Source organism: Ammodytes marinus, assembly GCF_949987685.1.
Source record: "Ammodytes marinus genome assembly, chromosome: 5".
NCBI classification, from domain to species: Eukaryota; Metazoa; Chordata; class Actinopteri; order Uranoscopiformes; family Ammodytidae; genus Ammodytes; species Ammodytes marinus.
Window position 1 is genome coordinate 35,316,706 of NC_137234.1, and position 18,592 is coordinate 35,335,297.

Consider the following 18,592-nt stretch of genomic DNA (forward strand, 5'->3'; position numbering starts at 1 on the left):
TCGGAGTGCATCTTAAAAAGGTCAAAGTTGTATTCCGAAACACATTTCTGGAACGTTTTCCTAAATGTGGATGGTGCTTGTGCTTCTGATTTATCAGTGATTTTATTTAGCCTATAGGAGAGAACGGGGTAATCTGAGCCACTTTTTACATTTGCTCCCCTCTAAGCGAGCGATTTCCCATTAATTCAGGATGTTTCCTAGAAATGGGCATTAGCAGAATTTTTTCAAGACAAAGGGCAGTGAAAGTATGATTGTTTTAAAAAAAGTTGTCATGTGGCTCACTTTACCCCAGCTGTGGGGTAAACTGAGACAGACCAGAAAAATCAAGGGGGTAAAGTGAACCAGCCAGGGGTAAACTGATCCACTTACTTTTTCCACTCTGAAACTACCATAACAACACATATTGTAACAGTTAGAATCCTGAAATCTAGCCACACATTCCAGAAATAATGTTGGACTAGTAAAAGAATGATGGGGTTTGGTCAATTAAGCAAAGCAAATTTTCTAAACACTTGAAAGTAACTCTGAACAAAATCAAATACAACATATTATAATTCAAAAAGGTTTTAATAAGATTCAAATGAAAGATAGAACCAGTTAGATTAGAACACAGTCTGGGGGTCAGAACACAGGACCCTTAGAGCCAGCTTGTGTCTGGGGGTCAAAGCATAGGAAAATCAGAACCAGCGAGAACAGCCTGGGGCCCAGAACACAGGAGAATAATCCCAACTGGATTATAACATCAGCCTGTGTGGTTGCCCCAGGTCGTTTTCCTGGTGTATTTCCTTGGCATGATGGCTTTTCTACAATGTGTATGACATTAAAATAAAACATATGTTATGTAATATTACATCAAAATATGTTTAAGACTAAACTTAACTTGTGCCTCATGGGGGGGAAAGAGAGACAGTGCCTCACTTTCCCCCACAGCATTTGGCTCACTTTCCCCCACCACCACAATTTGAGAAAAAACTACCTCTCTTAGCATTTCAGGCTAATCTTTAGCTAATATCATCACATGGTTTTTATATGTTGGTAGTTCATCAACACGTATGATAGAAGTTTTTCTACGTGAATACATTTGCTTTGGCACAACAGTTGATAGAGTTGACAGCGAGAACATTTACTTGTACATGCAAAATACCTATTTTGGTGAAAAAAACATGCTTACCACAGCACCATTAGGTCCTCTCTTTCAGGGCCATGGGGAAATGAGAGGGGCTTGAAGACATATATCTCACATGACCACAAATGTTTTCCGTTGCCTAGATACAGGAGGTGGCTCACATTACCCGATGCCTCAGATTCCCCCGTTCTCCCCTATATAACTTTATTTTACAAAAAAAGTCAAAGATTCAAGAAAAAGAAATTCTGATAGAGGAAACTTTTAACTAACATAATTCAAGCTCGTAGCAAGCAAGCATCAAATGTGTATTAAATTAAGCGATCCTACCCACTCTAGTCACTTGATTGACACTCTTACTTAAATGCAAGATTGTGAGCTCGGAGTTCTGATAGGTATGATGCTGAAGATTGATACAATTAGTTTTTATGCTACGTGCATCTGTTAAAACTAATTTGTTAGTAAGACTCATATATTTAGCTGGTGTGTCTGGTTTTCATTATAGCCTGAGCATGGTATCCTCATTTTGGACCTGCTAAAGATGTGAATCAGCTATTTTTTACGATTTCTTGTTATTCATCTGCTAAGAACATCATGCTGAATGCGAAACCCAGATAGACATCAGGGGCCGTATTCACAAAACATTTTAAGGCTAAGAGTAGGTCCTAACGTGCTGATTTAGGAGTAACTCTCAAAAATAAGGGGCGTTTCACTCCTAATTTTAGGACTCCTAACTTTTTAAGATAAGTTTAATTCACAAAGCATTTTAGCGCTAAAACTAGCTCCTAAATCTATGAAAAGCTAAGAGTCCTCGAGAGGACTCCTAAGTCACTAAGAGTAATTCACAGACAACCATTTGATGGCATTTTGGAGAGATTTAATGATAGTGAGCTTAACAAAAGGTACCTTTAATAACTGTGAGGGTTTAATGATCTTAGTGAAGTTATATTTAGAAAGTATAGACACATTTATATGTATTATATTCATATAATTCATATATATATTTATTAAGTTCCTTTTCCTGCAGTTGCTTTGGGTTTACGATGCGCTGAAAGTTACTGTTGGTGTCACGTTTGGGTTTAATTTCGTACTAGAGTAGGCCTATAGCCTATGTGGCGCTTCGCAGCATCTCCTCCGTTCCACAGGTCCGCTGTCTGTATAGGTGCGCGTCTCGCCTTTTTCCTTCCGCATGCACTTTACGATTTCGCCGGCTGTTGTTTCCAAATTGTGAATTTCCTGGTTTGTCGCTGTCTGACTATTGCTGCATAGTCGCCGTTGAGAGAAATACAGTGAGAGTGCATGGCGTGCAGCTGTTCAATGAGGATATTTGTCCCGATTCAAATCATTGTAAAATGTAAAATGAATAGACCTATGTGGCGCTATTGTAGCCTATAGGTTAATAGTGAACGAATGTGTGGGAAACCCTGCAGTATCTTGGTTTCATGTTAAATCAGTGTCACTTGTCATTAATTGTATTAAAAACTCTTAACTTTAATACAGCGACACGATATGGATATCTCCCACAGTGTTTCTATCATAAATTCACTCTTAGCTCTCATTCCCTTTCAGCCAATCACTGTGGGCATAGAAGGTATGAACATGACGTCATCCATAGCAACAGGGTCAACCCCGCCCCCTTATTTTAGCTTAGTAGTCCCTCCCATTCCTTAGTAAAAGTTGGTCTTATCAGCTTTGTGAATAGGTTTTAAGAAATTACTCCTTACTAAGAACTTTTAGTGCTCCTTAGGAGTACTCTTAGCGCTAAGATAAAATGTTTTGTGAATACGGCCCCAGGTATACAAACCGATTGGGGCTCATTTTAAACGCAATGCAGCTTGTTTTGCAGATAAAAAACAGAAAGTTATTGAGGGTAAGAGTGGGTCAAATTTGTGTGGCTCTGCATTTCAAACAATGGGGGGGAGAGAGAGAGAGAGAAAATGGTGATAGTGTGAGGCAAGAATGAATCTGTAGTGCTGTGTCAATCACACTTGCAATCCAGCACCGTGGCAGCAATAACTGCCCTTAAACTTCAACATCAACACAATGTGAATTTGGAATGAATCTCTCTACAATAGGCCTCCATGTTTAGTCCTCTTCTTCATGTTGTATTGACAGGGAGAGGCATTCATGATAATATGCCCAGACATTCTCTGAGCGGCTGTTAACTGTGCAGTGAATGGAATGCATTCACACATTCACATGAACCACAGTCCCATACTGAGAGAGATTACAGATTATGAGATGAGTGTTGGATGAAGGCAATGACAAACACTGCTGGCTCCAATCAAATGCTTTTGTTTTCACTGGCATGTTCCAGTCTGAATGAGGATATTTGCTTCTAATTGCATCGGTTTGGGATTTTTTTTTCAACTTCCTGTTTCTGAGTTGCGTGTGAACAGCATTCTGTCCAGGGGGGCAGTCACATGACCCCTGACCTCAGCTCTGACATCACTCTCACAGAGGAACTGTTTGTGCAAAATCCTCCATAGCTCTCTCCGCTGTGTGTGTGTGTGTGTGTGTGTGTGTGTGTGTGTGTGTGTGTGTGTGTGTGTGTGTGTGTGTGTGTTGTGCCACTTGGTGTCAATACAATGATTCTTTTGTCCCATCGCGCTGCTGCTTGTGGTGAATTCACAATGCGTGCCCTAATGTTTGACCTAAGGTATTACACTCACAGTCAGGGCCGCCCATAAGGGGTAGAAAGTGGGAAAGCTTTCTAGGGACCAGGGAGAGGAATTTTTTTATTTTTATTTATTTTTTGTTGTTGTTGCAATTACCTAATTTAACCAACCTTTATTATGAACGCTATATTCGCAAGAGAACTTTCTATAAAAGAAAACATTTTATTCACTGTTACTTGGGTAAAATATATCACATTTTATATTGAAAAACTAAAAGTATCATGGGTCGTTTTTTCCCCGTCAAAACCGTTGCATGCAGCAGGTCAACCAAACAAGCGTTAGCTATGTATTGATGATGAGCAAGGTAACCTAGCAAGCTCAGTGATGCCAGGACCTGGACATAAATCAGGGTACCAGAAAAGAAAGGAAAAAAGAGGGAACTTTCAAGGGCTTTAGACCCCCAGAAAATTCCTTAATATCAGTATTTCTGCCAGCAGAAGTGGATTTTCAATTCAGAGATACTGTGATATTTCATCAAGTTTTGAGGTGTCTTTGTGAGGGTGTTCTGCAAATTATTCTGTATATGTTATCTATTATTTTCTAAGAAAATCAGAAAATTACATATTTAGCCTTTAAACGAAGGTGGCAGATGGTTGTTATACTGATGAGGAACGCTTCTGGTAGCAGTGCTATCATGGTAAACCCCCCTACAGCATTGGTGTGTCTAAAAGCTTACATTACAGTCAATGTTACAGTAAATGTGCCAAAAAGCAGGTGCAGAGATTTTGCAAGAGCACTCGCATCGTCCGTTTCTCTGCCCACTATTATTTCCAGTAGCCCACCCTAATCTAACTGGCTAGGACTGGTCCTGTGTACAGGTATGTGTTTATGTAGGAGTAAGCGCATCATGCACATTGATACAAGTTCAGTATGAGTAAAGGGGGCCCCATGACTGGACCTTTTCAGGGTCCCAGTCATTTGTCTGGGCAGGCCTGCTCACAGTCATTACAGCTCTACCTGCATGTGCTGAATGACAAGCACTTCACAGTTTGTTAGGTAAAAACCTTGTATCCTATGAGCCTGTATGGGTAAGAAAGGGTAATGTGTGCTAGCTATAGTTCTGGGGCCGTATTCACAAAACATTTTATCTTAGCGCTAAGAGTACTCCTAAGGAGCACTAAAAGTTCTTAGTAAGGAGTAATTTCTTAAAACCTATTCACAAAGCTGATAAGACCAACTTTTACTAAGGAATGGGAGGGACTCCTAAGCTAAGACTAGAGGGCGGTGTTGACCCTGTTGCTATGGATGATGTCATGTTCATAGTATGAACATGACATCATCCATAGCAATGAACTTCATACCTTCTATGCCCACAGTGATTGGCTGAGAGGGAATGAGTCCCTAACGCGCCCCACACACATCCTACCTCTACTGCGCGTCTACCTCGCGTCTGCGTCTGACTTTTGGTCACAGACTGTGAAATCAACGTAGAGCGAGCACACATCCAACCTCAGACGCACTGCTGAGGCGCGTCGGAGGCACGTCTGCAGCGCCGCTCCCCTTCACCTCAGGAGGCTCGCCTATTTTTTTCTGAGAGCAGCGCGTCTCTCTCGCGTCTCTGTGCTTTAACTGATAGAGAAATACTCTGTTGACAGTCATACCAGCAGCATTCACGCTAGTTACACGTTTACCCGGTGTGTTTATTTCAAAATAAAACATCCCTCAGTCGTATACGCGAATAATCCCTTTATTTCACGATTTAATTGTGCAATCAAAATCCGAGGGATTTAAAACCTAATTTTCAATTAGTTCTGGCATTTCATTTTTGGATAAATGACACATATAGAGATCCAATATAGTGAAGAAATAAAAAAGCGCAACTGATGAGCGCAACAGTTTTCCGTTGCTCTATCTGTGTCTACGGCCTTCTTCTTCCCCGACCACACCCCCCTCTCTCTCTCCCGTATAAATCAGTAAAGTGATTTTTGAAATACTCTGTTGAGAGTCATATTGACTTCATACTGGCAGCTTTCGCTGTAGTTTCACCATTTCCTGGTGTGTCCCCTTCAAAATAAAACTTCCAACAAGCGAAAATATGGCAAAAAAAAAAGAAAAAAAATGGCAATGGGGCGCACGGATTACTGTCCAGACTCAATATAAATCATATGCATCATAGATGACATGAAAGAACTTCATTTTTAATGGGAATTATCTATGAAAACTCTATGTAGAAAGATAGGGCTTTTAGAAGCAGCGCTGCAGCAGCAGCTGCTGAGACGTTGCATGTGTGTCCGAGAAAAGTCCGAGAGAGGCAGCAGTAAGGTAACGCGACGCGCTCCAGAGGTAGACGCAGGATGTGTGTGGGGCGCGTTAGAGTGAATTTATGATGGAAACACTGTGGGAGATATCCATATCGTGTCGCTGTATTAAAGTAAATAGTTTTTATATACAATTAATGACAAGTGACACTGATTTAACATGAAACCAAGATACTGCAGGTTTTCCCACACATTCGTTCACAATTAACCTACAATAGCGCCACGTAGGTCTATTCATTTCAAATTTTACAATGATTTGAATCGGAAAAAATATCCTCATTGAACAGCTGCACGCCATGCACTCTCACTGTATTTCTCTCAATGGCGGACTATGCAGCAATAGTCAGACAGCGACGAACCAGGAAATTCACAATTTAGAAACAACAGCCGGCAAAATCGTAAAGTGCATGAGGAAGGAAAAAGGCGAGACGCGCAACTATACAGTAGCAGACCTGTGGAACGGAGGAGATGCTGGGAAGTGCCACATATAGGCCTACTCTGGTAGGAAATTAAACCCAAACGTGACACCAACAGTAACTTTCAGTGCATCGTAAACCCAAAGCAACTGGAGGAAAAGGAACTTAATAAATATTTTTTTATATAAATAGGGGAAGGTGGGGTGATTTGTGCATTTTGGAAGTTGCAAAACCCATTGTTTCTAGAAAACCGTGGAAGAAATTGGAAATGTGACCACATATTTAAGAAGAGCCATCCATTTGACTCATCCTGTAAAGAAGGGAGACACAAGGAATAAGATATAAGCACATTTAAGCTCAAAAAACTGTGTTTTGCCTTTCAAAGTAAAATTTCCATGATCAAGGTTTTTTGATTATTGTGTCTGAACAATTATAGACACGTTTGAAAACATTTGACACATGTTTTAGTGCTTTGGTATGCTACACTTTGAGTCTATATAATTAGCACAATGTCAACCCTAAATTGCTGCATCATGCCTATTATCCAAAATTCTGGGGATGGGGTGATTTGTGCGCAAGGGCCTGGGTGAGTTATAAGTAAGTAAGTAAGTAAAATGTATTTATAAAAGCACATTTATGACAGTTTGCACTGTCCAAAGTGCTGTACATAGTGCATTCAGTAGGTAAACAATGAAGGTAAAATAACAATAACCAAAATAAAAGACGTAAAGCCCATACATCCACATAAACACAGATAGTAGTGCAGAGGTAAGTAAGTAGTGCAGAGGTTAATGGGGAGGAAACACCAGGGTGTACATATGGGTTTTGAGCCTTGATTTAAAGGCAGAAATGTAGGGGGAATCACATTTGTCAGGTGGCAGTTGGTTCCACAAGCACGGAGCAACTAGTGCAAAGTACATTTCTGAGAGTTGTGCCAGTGGCATGGCTGTATACGCTGGTCACCAAAAGAAAGTGATTGTCTACAGTAGCTCAGAAGAGAGTGACATCTCAATTCCACTTAACGACACCACTGATGAGAGTTCAGATGGCCAGAAAGATGATGATGGTGACTTTGTCATTGTGACACAATGACGCACAAATCACCCCACTACGTGGGGTGATTTGTGCGACAAGACAACTTTTTTTCCGAAAGCTATATTTCTTAAACAGTTTATTCCAGATCCAAAGTTTTTATTGCCAGGGATGCACAACATCCTGAAATATATGTAGGGGAGAACGGGGTAAGTAGGCACACTTTTTACTCTAGTGAGAATTGCTCATCACCAAAACATCTGTCAATAGCCATTCCTACATTAAATTGAAGCTTAAGGTGTTGGCTAGAAATGTGTGTCTCTCTTTTTTTCCAACTTATTGTAATGAAGAAGTAATTTACCATCAAAGACACTCTGACACATTGTGACAACCAACCCCATCAAGGGGTCGGTTGTCACACACTATGGGGTTGTTTGTCACAATGTTATCTTAATGGGAAAAATCTTAAAAAGAAGGCAAGGAGGCAGGACCAAATTTGAATGTTTAATTGCATTGTCAAGTTGACAAATAGGCCTACATAACGTTCTGTAGCCTTGGCAGCTGGTCTAGTTTGGGATGCACTGGGTTGTTTTGATTTTGTTGCCCTTTTTTCTTTTGCTTGCTAGCTGCCTTTTCCTGCTCTATTATTTCCTTCTCTGGGGTGTCAGTGAGGATACAGCTTGACAATTTCTTTCGTTATTGGGTTCCTTTTCTGGCTGCAGCCTTGAGATAACATGTGACAACCAACCCCCCAAAAAATTTGACGACCAACCCCAACTTGAATTTCTTGCTAGCATCAAGGCCAACAACCATCTGACAACTAATTAGCTTGCTAACCACAATCTAAACTATAGTTTACCCTTCACACTTTCTGAGGGTAACAAGTGTTTTGTTATAAACCCATTGTGTAAAAGCCTAGAAGAAAAATACTGAGAAGCAAAATATTTGGAATTTGACATGAAAAACACAAAACATCCTCGCACCTGAAATGCAGCAGTCGAACTCCAAGGAAGTCTATGTATGTGACCTCTGATCCCAATTCTGGACCTTTTTTATATCAACATTTCAGAGCTAGCGCGCTCTGGTGGCGAGATATAACGAATGTGACATCCAACCCATGTGACAAATTACCCCGTTCTCCCCTACATATTTGAGTTGGAGACATAACTGTCAAGGCCTCACTTTAAAATCACTTTGAGTAAAAAGTTGCACAAATCACCCCACCTTCCCCTATAATAAATATAAATGTGTCTATACTTTCTAAATATAGCTTTACTAAGATCATTAAACCCTTACAGCTATTAAAGGTACCTTTTATAAAGCTCACTAGCATTAAATCTCTCCAAAACACCATCAAATGGTTGTCTGTGATTTACTCTTAGTGACCTAGGAGTCCTCTCGAGGACTCCTAGCTTTTTATAGATTTAGGAGCTAGTTTTAGCGCTAAAATGCTTTGTGAATTACACTTATCTTAAAAAGTTAGGAGTCCTAAAATTAGAAGTGAAACGCCCCTTATTTTTGAGAGTTACTCCTAAATCAGCACGTTAGGACCTACTCTTAGCCTTAAAATGTTTTGTGAATACGGCCCCTGATCTTAAAGTTGAATATCACAAAAATATACGGACGAACATACAAGGTTTTCACCCAACGGCAGCCATTTGTAATGTTGTGTTCGGAGTTGTGAGCTTGCTGTTATAATAAGCAGCTGAATTGATGACAGTCCCATGCACACACACACACACACACACACACACACACACACACACTCTCTCTCTCACGCACGCACGCACGCACATACACACAAACACATACTTCAAGCTCATCAATTAGTGTGTGTTTGTGTGAGCCGCTGGACAGGAGCAGAGAGCTGACAGGGGTTAATGTAGTTAGTAAGCATGTGAATAGAGGAGGAGTGAAGTGAGTGTAGAGGAGAGGCTCTTTCACACACTCTGTCATAAAGCTGCGAACACACCACACTGGCCGCGCGGCGAGATTACATACAAAGTCAATGTACTAGCGCATGGCCGCGCGTCCACCCAAGAATCCAGCGGCGGGCGTTTCCGCGTCGCGTGGCCGCGCCTCATCGAAGCGCGTGAATCGAAGGCGCTACCATTTGCGGCCGCACCGCGATAGCCAATCAGCGTTGAGATTGCCCGGTGGTCTGCAAGCCGAGGTGGGCGTGTGGAGTGAGGACATTGTGCTTCCAATACATTCTGCAAATATGTGTATTTTGCATCTGTTTAGCTGTTGGTTGTAGGGGAGAGTGGCCTAAGTTGTGCAACTTTTCACTCAAAGTGACTTTAAAGTAAGGCCTTGACAGTAAAGTCTCCAACTCAAATATGTACATATATTTCAGGGTGTTGTGCATCCCTGGCAATAAAAACTTTGGATGTGGAATAAACTGTTGAAGAAATATAGCTTTCGGAAAAAAAGTTGTCTTGATGCACAACTTGCCCCCGGTGTGGTGTAAGTTGTGCGGTTGGAGAGAATACCATGGGGTGAATTGTGCCATTGATATATATCTCATAAACTGTAATGCAAGACAAATCCATTAGACAATCACTTATTTAAGATGTATTTAAAGTAAATAGTTGACAAAGATTGAAGGACAATTTTCTTAAACAAGGCCTAGCAGATCTAATGGTTTTACCTGCAAAGCTCACAATGACAAAGTCACCATCATCATCTTTCTGGCCATCTGAACTCTCATCAGTGGTGTCGTTAAGTGGAATGAGATGTCACTCTCTTCTGAGCTACAGTAGACAATCACTTTCTTTTGGTGACCAGCGTATACAGCCATGCCACTGGCTCACAACTCTCAGAAATGTACTTTGCACTAGTTGCTCCGTGCTTGTGGAACCAACTGCCACCTGACAAATGTGATTCCCCTACATTTCTGCCTTTAAATCAAGGCTCAAAACCCATATGTACACCCTGGTGTTTCCTCCCCATTAACTATCTTACCTCTGCACTACTATCTGTGTTTATGTGGATGTATGGGCTTTACGTCTTTTATTTTGGTTATTGTTATTTTACCTTCATTGTTTACCTACTGAATGCACTATGTACAGCACTTTGGACAGTGCAAACTGTCATAAATGTGCTTTTATAAATACATTTTACTTACTTACTTACTTATAACTCACCCAGGCCCTTTGGCACAAATCACCCCAATCCCAGAAATTTGGATAATAAGCATGATGCAGCAATTTAGGGTGTGTGTGTGTGTGTGTTACGGCCGGGCCCCAGGCTCGTTGGCCGGCCAGTAGACATGCAAATAAACCCAAATGAAACAAAGCAATCGGAGTAGTAACGTGATTTATTCAAAAATAATCCCACAACACAACTCAACATAGGAGGCTGCAAATAAAAAGGAAAACGGGAGGAAAACCTGGGGCAGCACAGTTGACTGCAATATTGCCCAGGTCTTCCTCCAGCTAAACTATAACCCCGGCCCCTCTAAACTACGATAAACAAAAAGAACACCATCTAGCAGCCCCCCATAAGTAAACCAACAAAACTAAGGCGACAACCAGCAGCCGCAGCAGGTCAGCCGCACATCGTCCTACAGGCAGGCAGGGCGAGAGACAGCCGCCCAGGCCACGCCTTTATACTCCACGGGATTGGAAGCACCTGGCAAGAATCAGGCCCCAGCACCTGAGAGAGAGAATGAAGGAGGCAAGAGAAGCAGGGTGGGAGCACGTAACAGTGTGTGTGTGTGTGTGTGTGTGTGTGTGTGTGGAATGTTGTGTGCTGGATAGTTGGCACCAGTGTGTGTGCATGGCTCTGCATCACACAATATGGCCACTCATCTCCAAATATCACAGGAGAAACAGGGAGGGGCCAGGGATACGGCCATTTCCGTTCGCAATGAACACATTTGGCTTTTAGGATTTACAAACTTTAAATTGTTCCAAGTCCGTTGTAGTGTGGGTCTGTCTCTGTTGACAGTTGGGGGATAAAATCATAGTGCTGCTAACTGTAATGTTGAAGGATCCAATTGTTTCATAAACTGAGTCATTAGATTTATTTCAGAATAAGTCTGGCCAGCATTACAATGAAATGCATGTCTGAGGCGTGCCGTATAGTTGTCTTGTGTGTAAAGGGTGAGGAGCTAGTAGTGTAGTGTTAATCAATGCAGTGACTATGTTTCTGCATCAAAATGGTGTGTGTGCGTGTGTGTGTGTGTGTGTGTGTGTGTGTGTGTGTGTGTGTGTGTGTGTGTGTGTGTGTGTGTGTGTGTGTGTGTGTGTGTGTGTGTGTGTGTGTGTGTGTGTGTGTGTGTGTGTGTGTGTGTGTGTGTGTGTGTGTGTGTGTGTGTGTGTGTGTGTGTGTGTGTGTGTGTGTGTGTGTGTGTGGCCAAAGCATGATACATCTTCTATCTCTGAGCCATAGAGCTCCATATTGTTGTCCAAAAACTATTAAAAACACCTAAACCAGCCACACTGTTGCACTGTCCATCTGAAAAGATGGCGGCAACATTAAGACGCTGCTTAGCAGGGTGCCCAAGAGACTTAGCGTTGGTCTTTTCATAACTTAGAATGATGCATGTCTATCTCATGAAGTATTAAACAATGTAAGCTGTGTTTGACAGTGAAATGATTGTTTTGAAATGGGGTGTTGTTCTATCCTCTGATGGTCTTGAGTATGGTTTACTAGAATTACCTCCACATATGGGAGAACAATGTAATGTGAGACATCGGGTAATGTAAGACACCCCCTGTATCTACTATCTAGGCAATGGAACACATTTTTGGTCATGTGAGCACAGTGTTTCTGACCCTCTAGGGGGATCCAGGGGCATGCCCACCTGGTAAAAAGTTTTTTGTACCCTTTAAATTTGAATGCATGAATCTGGTGCACTTTGAGAGGAGGATATGCACTTAAATCCCATTCAAGGAGTCTTGTGTATTACTACCAGTGTTGGGAACGTTACTTTAAAAAAGTAATTAGTTATAGTTACTCACTACTCGTTCCAAAAAGTAACTGAGTTAGTAACTGAATTACTTTATTTTAAAAGTAACTAATTACCAGGGAAAGTAACTATTTGCGTGTAAAAAAAGAAAGTTGCTATTTGTCAAAGAATTTGGATTTTCTGAGCAGTTTTCACAAGTCAGCTGAAATGAGTAGAACAGACAGGTACTTGAACATAACCTTCGATATTTATTGCACACACAAAAGTAAACAGTTAAACAATATAAAGTGTGTTTACAGTAACTCTAGTAAATTAAATAAATCAAACTCTCACAACCTGAGACAACTGGTCAAGTAAACAAGTATTTTTTTCAATACAAAAGTAAGCATTTGAACAATATAAAGTGTGTTTAACTATGTGCATATTAAATAAATCTAACTCTCACAACCTGAGACAAAGTATTTTCTTCATACCCATGTAGCCTAACCATTCTACCCTTCATACCACTGATTGTATCTAAGAAGCAGCAGCATTTCAAACCTCTTGTCTGACAGCCTGTTCCTCTTTGGGGTGAAGACCAGCTTCCCCAGGCTAAATAGTCTCTCTACAGTGGCACTGGATGGAGTGGCTGCATTGTATTTCAGTGAAATGTTCTTTATTAGTGGGAAATGAATCCGTTAAAAATGTCCATCCCTTGTGCTCCTGATTTTAAATAGTCAGCAACTTGGCTTTCCACAGAAGCAGAAGTGTCCTCCTCATCCTCAAAGGAAAATAAATCATCCTCTATGGCTGAGTCGGTGCTGAGGTTGCGTGTTGGTGCGTTGGTACCTGTCAGCTGGTCTTCATCTTGGGCACTTTTCCGGCACTCTGCCAGCAAATCTGCCTTGGCTTTGTCCTTCCTTTCCTGTGTTCGCAGCCAACGTAGTTTAAACCTGGGCAGTGTCACAGCAGCCAAGACGGCAGTCTCACTTTCCAGCACCTCTGCAAATCTGGTTTTGATCTCCTGCAATGAGACACACACACACACACACACACACAGCATTACACATTATTATGAGATAAGAGATATACATTTAATTTTACTTTGATTTCATTATTCATAATTGTATGGGAGTATGTTAATGCATTTGAAGAAATACTAGCTCTTACCCTGACAACAGCCTCTGGAAGGTCACCAAGGATTTGCAGGCCACTCTTCAAGTCCAGGGTCTTGGATATCAATGTCTCCAGTGTGGGAAGGAGTGTGCCATAGAAACAGTTGTCTTCACCCTGAAGAATGTCGAGGGCAACTGTTAGTGGCTTCAACACTGTGCAGTATTCTCTGAGGAACTGGTACTCCCGATCTGTGATTGCCTTCAACCCAAAATTGTAGAAAATGGTGTTCAGCTCGGCGAGTGGGAATTCACAGACACGAGCAACGGCATCATGAAAGGAGTTCCATCTGGTCGTACATGGGACAAGGAGCTTCCTTTCAAGGACTTCATCCACGGTCTCTGCAGCCACTGTGGAACGGCTAGCCTTATTCCACAAAGCTGTACATTTTGAGGTAGCATTTCTGTACACAGCTTTTATGTCTGGCCTCGAGAGTAGCCACTTGTCCACATCAGAGCATAATATAAGATTTGCTGTGTGTGATGCACATCTGTGGTGTGGTGGCAAAAGTCACAACATCCTCTTCCACATCCTCATCCACATTCATGTCTTGTAAGGCATCATAAAGGTCGACAAAAGTCAAATCATCATCATCATCCTCCCCAGAGTAATCACCCTGAACGGGCTGGTAAACTTTAAAGACCTTCACCAAATTCGAACCATTGTCTGTGACAGTAGCTGTGATTTTGTTAGAAATACCAAAGGATGAGTGTATGTTGTCCAGTTCAGTAGCAATGTGGTCATATGTATGACAGCCCTTGAACCGTCTGCAGGCCAAGGCTGCTTTCTTTCGCTCTAGACTGCGTGGATCTATCCAGTGCACGGTCACGCCGAGGTATCCAAATATCTGCAGTTGTAGATAAAAAGTCCAACTCTTCCAAACTCTTTTTAAGCTCTGTGTTCATTTTGACGTAATCAGCATCTAGGTATTTAGCAAACGTCTTTCTGCATGGCGTACAGGCACCTCCTTTCTTCTGTATTTTAGCAATAATGGCTCGGAATTAATCATCCTCTACCGTCGATAACGGCAACATATTTTTGACCACGTACCTGCCTATCATACGGTTGACTTCATCCTGTGTTATAGCTTTTTGCTGTGGGGCAGAAAAATCTAACTTTGGCTGCTTTGACTTTGCTCTGTGTCCTTCCTGGCTTGTGGATGGCGAGCTATCTGTGGAGGTATCTGTGTTTTTGGCCACTAGCTTAGTCGATGCGTGTTTCGTTGCTAGATGCTTCGTTAAATTTGAGTTGCTAACAACGGATGTCGACAAAGTCTTCCCTCCCGGACATAGTGTACACTTTACATGCACGTTCTTGCCTTTTTCCTCGATGAATTGGAAATAGTGCCTAAATTTCCACCTTGGAAATGCCAACTCGCCATCTCGGCTGCTGTTTGGTGTGTGTGGTGCGAGCAGCGCGTGGCCTGGCTTGTGTGTGAAAACTCTGGCTCCGATTGGCTACCATGATGACGTGACTCTGCTTGTAGCCAATCATAATCGCTTATAACCACGCGGTCTCCTCACTAGCAGTTTGTGTAATGCCAGGAGGAGTGCGTTCAGATTACGCAGTTTATTCAATCAATTCACAGAAACACACCGCATTTAACATTCAGTAACGATAACGGCGTTGTAACGACGGAAAAATTAATTAGTTAGATTACCCCGTTACTGAAAAAATAACGGCGTTACCTAACGCCGTTATTTTGAACGGTGTTATTCCCAACAGATTACTATAGATAGGATAATTGATGCTGACTCTTAAACAAGTTTAACCCTATTAACCCTAGCCCCTAAGCTATTTTTGAGATGTTTTGGTTCGCCTGGATTTATTCTCTTATTAAGATTGCATTCATCACCCCTTTAACGCACAACAGTCAAGCTATGAACATCATTTATTTCGGTCACAACCTGGACTATAAGAATATGTGTGCTGCAGTGATGTCGTTTGAATGTGGGAAATAGCAATTAGACCAAGGGTGTCAAACTCATTTTCACAAAGGGCCACTCTACGATATGATTATCACACTAAGGGCCAGACATGTAGTTTACTGACATGCCTTCTTTTTAATCCAAAAAGTAAAAACAACATACCTATGAATATATTGTAAAACAACCTGCGTACAGGGCATATAGGCTAGGTTTTGTTTCAACATTTGGGGGTACAAATTATAGGTGGGGTATGGGGGCACCCCCCTGAAAATGTTGAACTTAACACTTAATTTCCTGCATTCTGGTGGATAAAAATCCACCGATCTGTGCCTTTTCTAGAATCAATTTAGTGGAAATATATATTTTTTCTGTGAAGGAGAAAACAACATTCAGGTTCATTGAGATAGAGCTATTATGGAATATACAGTATATTTTTTTTGGGAATCATGTCCCAGCACCGGTGTAAACTATTTATGGCAGTTTACATTGGTAATGAAATGCAAAGCCACCACTGGAAACAAAAGGGATGGGCTATCAGCAGCTAACTAACGTAAGCTACATAATGCATAACCAGATAATGTTAGCATTCATCCTTAGACACTTGACACAATCAAACATCAATATTAGCATGCTATTTAGTCACATAGATTGGCCTATTTAAAGCCCTTTAGAAAACTGACATATTTTTCATTGATGCAACTTCATCAATTCATGGCTTAAAATGCTGTGCTGTACAACTTTCAGCAGACATTCCTAGTGGTAAGCTGCGCGAGTGTCCACCCGTTGGGAGTGTGGGCGACGTGCGGATATGACAGGCTTGCATGCAGCAAAAAAATAAAATTAAAATTAAAATTAATTAACCTTAATTGATATGCAAATGAGTTTTAGAGCAGCGGCGGGAAACATATAGCAGCGGTGGCGCGCCGCTGCTGTGTGAACCTGGGGGAAAACACTGGAGCATTATGTTTTCAAGCCCTTCTCATTTCCCCTTGGCCATGAAGGGTAGGACCTCATTGTGCTGTTGTAAGCATGTTTTTTTTCACAAAAAAAATAGTTTTGCATTTAAAAGTAAACTTTCTTGCTGTCAACTTAATCAACTGTTGTGCCAAAGCAATTTGATTCAGGTAGAAAAACTTCTATCATACATGTTGATGAACTACCAACATATGAAACCATGTGATGATGCTAACTGAAGATTAGCCTGAATTGCTAAGAGACAGAGGTGGAAAGTAGCGAATTACATTTACTCGCGTTCCTGTAATTGAGTATTTTTTTTGTCTACTTGTACTTTTTTAAGTGGTTTTTAAAATCTGTACTTTTACTTTTACTTTGAATATGTTTATTTAATTTTAATTAGTTTACTCATTTTGTGTGAGTGCGTCTATATAGTGGTCTAGAATAATCTTTATTTTCATTGCACAAGACAACAACATTTTGTTGGAGCAGTCCTCCAGTTGCAGTTACATAAATATAAATATGAGAAAATATCAAAAGAAACAACAACATCAGCAATAAGGGCAATATATATGTATATATATATATATATATATTAGGGCTGTTAATTTCTGGAATTAACGCGTTCATTTTTTTATCGCAATTAACGCATGTGCAGAATGATCCGCCCCGTGCATCCCGCCGGCTCTGTACTACAGTCACTCTAACGTTATGGCTGACCCAGGATCAGTAGCTGCGCGCAGCCAAACATAACAGTACGTTAGCCCTTGCCATGTTTCAATCTGCTAACGGTCACGTCTGTGTCGGGGGCATTGATAGTATATAAAATCAACTGCCACGGGTGACAGTTGATGTCGGGAGCAACAGGAGGAGAAACATTGTCCGCTCTGTTCAGAGCCCGCAAAGACACAAACGTCTGCAGTTTTCAGAGGTGTGTGAGTAGACATCAACATAACGCCGGCTTCCTGGCACAAGTGAACAGTCCCTAGGACGTGTTCGTGCGTACAAACACACACACACACACACACACACACACACACACACCGCGGACTGTAATCAAGTTGTATTCAAGAATGCACAACCTATAGATTCACCAAATAAATGCCATTATATAGCCTATCCCAGGTCGAAAAGAAGTATACTTAAGTTGATCTTTTCCCAAATATACTTATTGCATTTTGCGTGCTCTAATACTAAGTGCATACTACTAAGTCTGTTATTTTGGAACAACTTTAAGTATGATAAGTGTTCTTGATTTGATTTGATTTGATTTATATTTATTTCGTCCATGGATGTCTTCCAACAAAACTCATATCAACGTTCTCACATGTACAATCCATAAAACCATGACGAAAAGGAGGCAGAGTGAAGAATATCTTATATTTCCTGCCCCCTCAAAACAAAACAAACAAAAAGAAAAAAAAAACCTCTACATGTCAACTCATGTCAGTGCATGACGATAATAAATTAAACAAAATAGAAACAAAAACATCAATCTGAAACTGATTCCAAAACAAAGCAAACCATGATCACAACCATCAATATAGAAATCATCAATTTCTATAAGTGCTCATACAAATTCATTGTTTTCTCTTTAAATCGTTTTTTAAACTGAAATATATTTGTACATTGCTGTAGTTCACGTTGCAGAGAATTCCATACTTTCACTCCTACCACTGAAGTACACATTTGTGTTGCTGTTGTCCTTGCAACTTGATGCTTAAAGTGTCCTTTTCTTCTTCCTTCATTTTCTATAAGGATAAACAGATTTTGAAGATTTGCTGGCAGTACTTTATTTTTTGCTTTAAACATAACAATAAGTGTCTTTAATTAGACCAATTCTTTAAATTTCAAAAGTTTAGAGTGAAAAAATAAGATATTTGAGTGCTCTCTATAACCAGTTTTAAATATAATTCTTATTATTCTCTTTTGTAGCAGATAGAGTGACTTTGTGTTGCTTTGGTATGTGTTTCCCCACACCTCCACACAGTAGCTGATGTAGGGCAACACTAGCGCACAATACAGGGTTCTCAATGCCTTATAATCTAACACATATTTTACTTTATTTAATACAAAAGTACTCTTAGATATTTTTTCCTGTATGTGTGAGATATGTGGTTTCCACGTCAACCCTTC

General features: G+C 40.8%; 1 protein-coding gene across 2 annotated transcripts in view; it reads left to right on the plus strand.

The window, feature by feature from the left end:
* The window catches only part of bcar1 (BCAR1 scaffold protein, Cas family member), a 205,212-nt gene that overhangs the window by 102,977 nt on the left and 83,643 nt on the right, over positions 1-18,592 (plus strand). The window lies entirely within an intron of this gene.